Source organism: Echinops telfairi, unplaced genomic scaffold, assembly GCF_000313985.2.
Source record: "Echinops telfairi isolate 266 unplaced genomic scaffold, ASM31398v2 ScPeMD7_7425;HRSCAF=8463, whole genome shotgun sequence".
In the NCBI taxonomy this organism is placed as follows: Eukaryota; Metazoa; Chordata; class Mammalia; order Afrosoricida; family Tenrecidae; genus Echinops; species Echinops telfairi.
The window spans coordinates 1,358,279-1,366,300 of record NW_022111325.1 but is presented as its reverse complement, the minus strand read 5'-3'; the positions used below and the strand labels follow the sequence as shown (position 1 = coordinate 1,366,300).

The 8,022-nt window shown below is 53.3% G+C and overlaps 1 protein-coding gene across 1 annotated transcript in view; it reads left to right on the top strand.

Moving 5' to 3' along the window:
• KCNN3 (potassium calcium-activated channel subfamily N member 3) overlaps positions 1–8,022 on the top strand; it is a 201,039-nt gene that overhangs the window by 162,563 nt on the left and 30,454 nt on the right. The window lies entirely within an intron of this gene.

Below are 8,022 nucleotides of genomic sequence, written 5' to 3'. Positions count from 1 at the left end.
CTCAGGCAGGACAATAGGCCAGGGAACATCCGGGAATGGGAAGCTTAAAGACAGCGGACGCGCAGGCCATGGGCTGAGAAACGTGCAGACTCCCACATGTGCAGACTGCAGACTCCCACATGTGCAGACTCCCATATGTGCAGACTCCCACATGTGCAGACTCCCACAGTCTACGTAACACACGAGCTTAGAACACAACCGCATGGAAGAGACCAGGGCGTGGGTCATGACAGCGTGGTCATGATACGGGGAGAACACCCCGGAGAATATGCCACGGAAGTCACCGAAGGCTAGAAGTGTTCTAAGGAGGGAGGGGCCAACAGGGTCAAAGGTCACCAAGGAACCAAGTTGGATGTTGTTGGAGTACTCAGCAAGCACGGAGACAAGTGGGGGCAGGAATGTGATGACATGGCGCTGAGGAAGGGCTGGGAGGTGATAAGAAAGCTATCTAATTAGAGTTCTCAACAGGGGTCTTAGCTATAACGAACCTGATTCTTTGAAACCTAGGAGGCTGGGACTCCACGCTTTGAAACCCCACAGCCCACCTCACCCCTTTGAGACCAAGGCAGGTCTGCTTCGTGTGCCCCTGCTCTAAGGACAGCTCTGTTCTCTTCATGCAAGACAGAGATGTGGCTCCGGGGGCCTGTTTTCTGACTGCAGAATCCCAAGAGGCAGACAGTGTGTGTGTGGGGGGTGGGAGGGATGGGGGGGTGTCACTTCTTTTTCTGGCCCCTTCCGTCTAAGCCGGGGGGTCGTCTGCTATGACAGCCGATTAGATCCCTCAGCCACTGGGTTCACCTCTTTAATAAACGTTGCTGTAGCCATGCCCTGCTTGTAAACTCTGGGACGCATGCTCTCTGTACAGCAGATGTTTTTTTCCAAATAATTAAGTACTGTTTTCAGTTTGCACAAGTCATTTTTAAGTTCATCTCTTTTCCCTCTCATCGTACTGTAAGTGACAGGGAGAAACCACTCTGCACCTGTACGACCCTGCTTAGAAATCCACATTCATCCATTACAAGTTCTACGTTCCACCAAAACGTGCTAAGGTGCAACTTCAAATTAAACTGAAGAAAATTAAAACAAGTCCACAAGAGCCTAAATCCAATATTGAGGATCCATCGCCTAAATTTAGAGAGAGTTTCAAGGACAGACCTGGCACTTGGAACACTAAGGACCAAAGACCAGAGAGGGTGTGGGATGACATCAAGGACCAACCCACCACCATTGAGTCGGTTCTGACTCACGGGGCTTCTGAGACTGTAAATCTTGACAGGAGCAGACAGCCTCACCTTTCTCCCGCAGAGAAGCCGGTGGGTTTGGAGAGAAGAGGCCCACATGGGTGTCAGAAGAAACCCTGACACATATGCCACTGAACACAGAGGAGCCAAAGCACACGGAAGGAATGGAAGATCCCACTGGACAGTTCTAGAAGTGTTCTAGTAAAGTGTTCTAGGGGAACGTGCACAGATCGACAGCTAGAAAAGCAAACGGGAAGAACACGTGGTGCTCAGCATCTCTCACGCTGAAGACGCTGAAGAAGAAAAAAAGAATTCAACCTCACGTTGCAAGACCGAAGGAGCCTATGGGCAAAATACTCCACGATGCAAGAAGCAGCAAAAGAAGACTTTGGAAGGAACGCACGGAGTCACGTGCCAAAAAGAATGGGTCAACATGAGGTCACCTGAGGAGGTGACATTGTGATCAAGAACCAATAGTACTGAAGGTCAGAATCCAAGCTGCACTGGAAAACCCCCTGCCACCGAGCTGATTCTGATAGCCACCCTCCCAGCAGGGTTCCTGAGGCTGTAAATCTTTACAGCAAGAAACAGCCTGCACTGAAGTTATGGGCAAAGAACAAGGTTCCAGGAATTGCTGAAATGCCCATTAAGATGTTCCAGTAGAACTCTGGGTTACTGTCTGTCTGTCTGTTGGCGTGACAGGTTACAGCTTCTGTCACGAAGCTAAGTTCTTATTAATCCGGAGAAAACAACTCCAAACTAAGCCCAAGAAACTTGGGGGCCACATTGACGGAAGTTCCTCTGTGGAACAGCTGGACAGGAAAGGCAGCAAACAGGCCACAGTCAGTCCACAAATGCTCATCTCTGGGGGGAAAAAAGCTACAGAGATGGCTGTCACCCCAGGGCTTGACAAATAGGCCAATGGCACAAAATAAAGAACCCCCCAAATAGCCCCATTTCCAAATAGAAGCTAAGATCTCTCATTGGAGGTCAACGGGGAGAGGTTATTCCCAACATTAAGTGGGAATAACCCGGTATCTGTATGAAAATGGAGGTGTAGCCCTGCCTCACACCATCCACAGAATTAACTCCAGGTGAAATAGACATTTAAATGTGAAAGGTAGGACTTTTAAACATTAAAAAAAAAAATCTTACGGCTTCGGGTAGGGAAGGATTTCTTTGAAAATGCACACAAATCACTAATTGCAAATGAACAAGCTGGTCCGTCAACTACAGTGGAATTAAAGTCCCCTATTCATCAAAAAGAAGCCCCGATGGGGGTGTGGGTTAAGGGTTAGCCTGCTAAGGGAAAAGCCATAGATACTCAACAGATGTGCCGGGGGAGGGAACCATTTCATAGAATAACCCATTGTGTTCAGTTTCTGTTCTTGCACAACAAATGGCCCCACAAATAGAAACAGACACAAGGAGTGCTGGAATCTCACAGTTCCCTGTAGTTCCGTGAAGCGCGCCCCGGTACGGCCGCTGACTTCAGCTCGCTCCTGAGACTGTAGCCAAGCTGTGGGCCAGCATCTCGTCCCTCGGCTCTTCTGAAAAGCTGTCTGCCCACAGGCTCACTCACACGGTGATGAGCAGTCTCTGGATCCTTGCCACGTGCGCCCCGCCACTGGATCTCCTCCAGGCATGGCCGGCAGCTTCTCCCAGGGACAGTGATCCAAACAGGACAGAAAGATCACCCAAGGCCGAAGCTGGGGTCTTCTTAGGACTTGACCGCAGGACTGATAGCCCTCCTCCATTCTCCTCCACTCGTTTGTTAGAAGCTCGTCGCTGGGCTCTGCCCACACGCGAGACAGGAATTACCAGGATCCTGGGGTGCTTGGGGACTGTAGTAGGGGTACGCTCAAGCTGTATGCGTGCCGTTTTATAAAGTCCAGAAACAGGCCGAACTCAATTCGGTGCACCGTTTAGACAGACCTGCATCCTGGGAAGCACACTGTGACGGAAAACAAAGAAATGTTAGCATCAAATTCTGCGGCTCGGTCTCCCCTGGAGGAGGTGGGGCCTGAGAATGCAGAGACCACATGAGTAGGTTGGGGTTCCAGGGTGAGTCTGAAGCGTCTTCACTTCCTCTGGGGACATCTAGCTCTGATTTCTTTGTTGATGTCTGACTGCTATCCAGGCGTACACTTGGGGGGGGTGTTTGCTGTCTCCCGCCAGCCCCTCCGACTGACCCTTCTCCAGAGGCAACTGCTTTTTACCTCCTCTTGTTCATTGCCTTTTAGCGTTGACCGCCATGTCTCTCATTAACATGCTTCCATGGCTGCTTTTTGATGTTTCGGAGTTAAGCCTTCCCTATTCCGTCCCCGCTGTGAGAGATGACGATTTAGCACCTTTCCCTCCCCTCCAACGCTTCCTGTCCCCCCTGAGCCTCCCATGATTGGGGTGAGATCAGGAATCGGTGTTGACGTGAGCTCGTGAACCCCCAGTTGGTTCTACTCATCGGTGAACTTTGTGGGGAATAAGGTGTGATCACACTTTCTTTCCTGCAGAACGTCTTGTCTGTCTGTCAGTTCTGTCTCCTGGTGACTCCAGTCTGGACTGGCTGCTGTGCGCACCTGATATAAGGCTATCATGCAAGGACCGCCGTGCACCACCCTGGGCACCTTCCTTCGCTGCGGGGGCTCCAGGTGCCTGTACCCCAGGCTTCCCCCCTGGTTTGCCCCTTTGTTTTGCTGAAGCTTCTTCTCCTGTGACTTCCTGGGACAGGCTGGCTGGGAAGTGAGTCTTCCAGAGGCTTGCACATCTAAAAATATTTTCATCCACCGTCAGGTTTAACTGATACTTTAACTAGACATGAACTTCTGACTCGGACATTTTCCTTCTGCGTTTTGAAGCCTTTATTCCACGGCTTTCTAGCTTTTAGTGTGGCTGGGGGGAAAAAAAAAAAACCAAACCCCAAGTCATTCTGATTTCTGATCCTTTGTACTTGACCTCTTCCCCCGCATCCCCGCCCGCTCTGAAAGCCTTCTTCTCTTCCTCCCAGGGTGCTCTGAAGTCTCACGATGGCGTGTCCCAGTGTGGGCCCATTTTCATCGGCTGTGCCCTGGAGATGGCGGGCCTTGATTTAGAAACACGTGTCCTTCAGTTCGGGGATTTGTACAGATGATTTCTGATTATCTCTTGTGTATGTGTTCCTTCCCCTCTGTGCCTTCATCCACCCCCTCGCCCACCCCAGCTCTCTCGGCTCGGACTTGAATGGCTAGGCTGATTCACCAGTTTTCTCCTCGTTCTCTTCTGTTTTCCATCGCCCTTTCTGTCATCTTCAGCTTTCTGGGAGACCTCCTCAGTTTATCTTCCAAGTCCTTCTCGTCCTTTGTTTGTGCCACATTCCATTCTTGTTTCGTGGATACAACCTCTTATTTTATTTCTTCAGACGTTACTTGTAGGATGTTTGGTTTGGTGGGTTTTTTTCCCCCTCCAAATGTTCTTCTCTCTGCCTATCTGTGTTTGATCCAAAATATGTGCTTTGTGTTTATTTGATTCAGTTTGTGTCTTTAATGTCAGAGTCCTCCTTCAGAGGCCCATAAACTCCTGAGCGTCTGCTTCTTCTTAAACGTGGAAGACTAAAACCCCGCCGTTCTGAAGGAATTTGAGAACGAGCGGCCGCAGGTGTGCGAGTGTGAGCCACCACTGTGCTTCTGTATCTGTCCTTCATCTCCTGGTATCAAAAGTGGAGAGGGGAAAAAAGCCGGGTCCACACCCTGAAGATGCATGAGTAATTAAAATAACTCTCCCCATTGGCGCAAAGGAAAACTACACCTGCTTCTCCTCAGCCTTTAGAGAAAGAGAAAAAAAAAATCCATGGGACTATGCCTCCCCAGCCCTACCCGCCCTCCAAAAAAAATTCTCTGTAGCAAAAAAATAGCACGAGATTAGTATGTGGATTTGTGAAATGTGTAAACCACTCTAAAACTGTGAATAGGTTTGGAAACAATTTCTCCCTCCTCTCCACTCCCACAGCCCTGAATCACCAGCCTGGCTTTCACGCTCATCACTTCCTGCTTGGTGAGTTGCATGCCTGTTTCATCTCCATGACGATGCTCCAGGCCCCCGGAGAGCAGGGTCCCACGCTGATTCATCTGGGCCTCCCTTAGAGCCCCCCGCCCGAAGGGAGGTGGCCGAGACGAGCCAGATGAGGGCTGAAGGGCAGCCTCTCCTTCGCACACCACATGAGCACCCATGGATGTCAGCCGGTGAACGGGGAAGAGACCCACCCGCGCTGTCAAGGGAGCCAAGCAAACAAAATAGAACCGTAAACCCGGCGTCCACTTGGGAACAAGAGACAGATGGTCTCTGCTTGTATTCTTAGTCCCACTTTGGATGGATGGATGGATAGATGGATGGATGGATGGATGGGAAGGCCCGCAGCCCCGAGACCAGGGGAGCAGTAGGGTGGGCCTCGTGGAATGCAGGAAGACAGCCATGGAGGTCCGTGCACACAGCAAAGCTAATACTGTACCCAGAACCCCACGGTTCGGCATTCAAGGCTCTCTCCGCTTCTCCTTGGGTTCTTGCAAACCCTCTCGCAGCTCTCCTGTCCGGGGCCTGCCCTCTTTAATTAGTCTTGCATGGAGTGTCTAGAAGAATCGTTCTTCAATAGCAGGTGTCTCATGTCCCTTCCTGGCCCAAGGACTGAGAGTGGAGCCCTTTTATCCCCGCATCCAAGCGCTCTTCAGCCCTGACTTCAAGCCAGCCTCCCGAGCCCCTGTCCGTTCCCCTCCTAGGCCCCTCTCCCCGCTTTTTCCACGTATAAATCTCCGCTCCCATATTGTTCTGCATGTTGTGTCCCAGGATGGTAACATCTGCTTCCCCTCAGAAAGCAGCCGTGAGTGCTGACATTTTATGAGCACTTGCTCTGCTGCGCGGACCATTTTGCATGGTCCTCCCCTCAGGGGAGAAGGAAACGGAATGGCGGGAGGTGAAGGCCCTTGCCCACAGCCACGGAGAGTGACGGAGCTGGTGCTTTAACTAGGGCAAGGCAGGGTCAAGACCGGCTGCTCACCGCCTCACTCCCAACCCGCTTGGACCTCGTGGCTGAGCCTGGCTCCACTCATCTCTCCTGGGAAATGCCTTGGTGCTTGTCCGAGGCCCTGGCGCTGACCCTCCAGCTCCAGCTTACGTGGGGCTGGCTTGCTGCGTGGGCCCCTTTCGACGCCCTCACGCTCAGCCTGGCACTGACGCTCACTGCTTTGCAGACTCTGTGCAGCCCAGGTCGGCCACCAGGAAGGGCCACTGCCTCCCTTCCCTCCCTGCTGTGAGCTGCATGCCCGGGGAGTGCCGGAGTGCCAGAGCTTGCCTGGGCCTGAGGCCGAGCAGGGCAGAGGGCCTACCAGGACTCAGGGAGGCGAGGGTAGGGCCAGAGAAGGCAGGTGTCTGTCCACAGCCTGACAGACCTGGAACTAGGCGGACCTGCGGGTTCAGGGTCAGGGCAGACCCTGTCCCAGGGACCAGAGTTAAGCACCACTAATCCATCCTACTTATAATATGGCCAGAGGAGCAAGTGGGGCCCAGCCCAAGGGACTTGGCGTCCACCAGAACAAGCAAAGGGCTCTCAGGGTCGCACAGGACAGACAGGGTTAGGGAACAAGGGGCGCCAGTGGGTAAACAGATGAGGCCACCTGACTGGAGGGCTTCTAGGCAGATGTCAATGTGGAGTGAGTGCCAGACGCTCACGCGCTTGGGAAGACAGGTACCAGAAGGGCAAGTGTGCCCTCCTCTAGTGCCTGGGAGTGGCCCGAGGAGTGGCTCATGGGCCCTGCGAGGGCCGGCCTGGCTGCTCACTGAAGGCTGCTGCTGGCCACCTCCCACCTGGCTTTACACATGTGCTTCCTACCTGGCCACCTAACCTCTGTGCTCCACCTCTTCCTACATCCTGCCTACCACCTGCAGGCCACTCTTCCCAGCAAGCTGTGTCCCCTCGTCAGCTCCCTGGCTCCAGAATGTGGAACAAGCCCTCCAGGTCTCTAAGACCAAACCCGGACTTCTTATCTGAGAATTCCAAGATCCTCCAGACTCTGGACCCCTCATCAGCCCTCCAGCCTCCGGCTGCAGCCAGGCTACCTATTGTACCTGAGGGCTCACCCTTTCCCTTGATCTGGTTCCCCAAAGCATCTCCTCTAAATAATCTTGGGGTGTGTGTGTCAAGTTTATGGCCCTCCCCTTTCTGTCCCCAAGGAGCCCTGGTGGCGCAGCGATTGCATGTTGGGCTGCGATCCACAAGGTCGGCAGTTCGGAACCACCAGCAGCTCACAGGACGAAGACGAGGTTTCCTACTCCAGTAAACAGTTGTAGTCCCAGAAACTCGCAGGGACAGTCCTACCCTGCCCTGTGGGGCCGCTGGGAGTCAGCATCCACCCAGCGGCAGTGCGCAAGTGTGCCCCCAGGTGCCTTGTCCACACAAGTATTGTGTCCTCAGCAGGCTGAGAGCCCCTGAGGCCAGGCCTATGAGCTATTCACGTCTGGATTTCGGTGCTTGCCACAGAGCCTGGCGTGAACCGGCCTCTGTGTTGGGGAGAGAGGAGGGGGCGGGATGTCCCTGCCGCAGAGGGCCTGGCAGGGATGTGTTTCAGCAGGTTCCTTCAGGGGAAGCCCCATCCAGCTCCCTCGCAGGACACCCCCCTACTCCCACCCCCCAGGGCCTTCCCCTGGAAGCAGCCGCCGCCACATCCTTCCAGACAGACACCGTGGAGTTGCCAGTCTTGGGGATGTACCAACTTTTTGACAGGAAGTTGCTGAATGTCTTTGGTGATTTGGGGGGTGG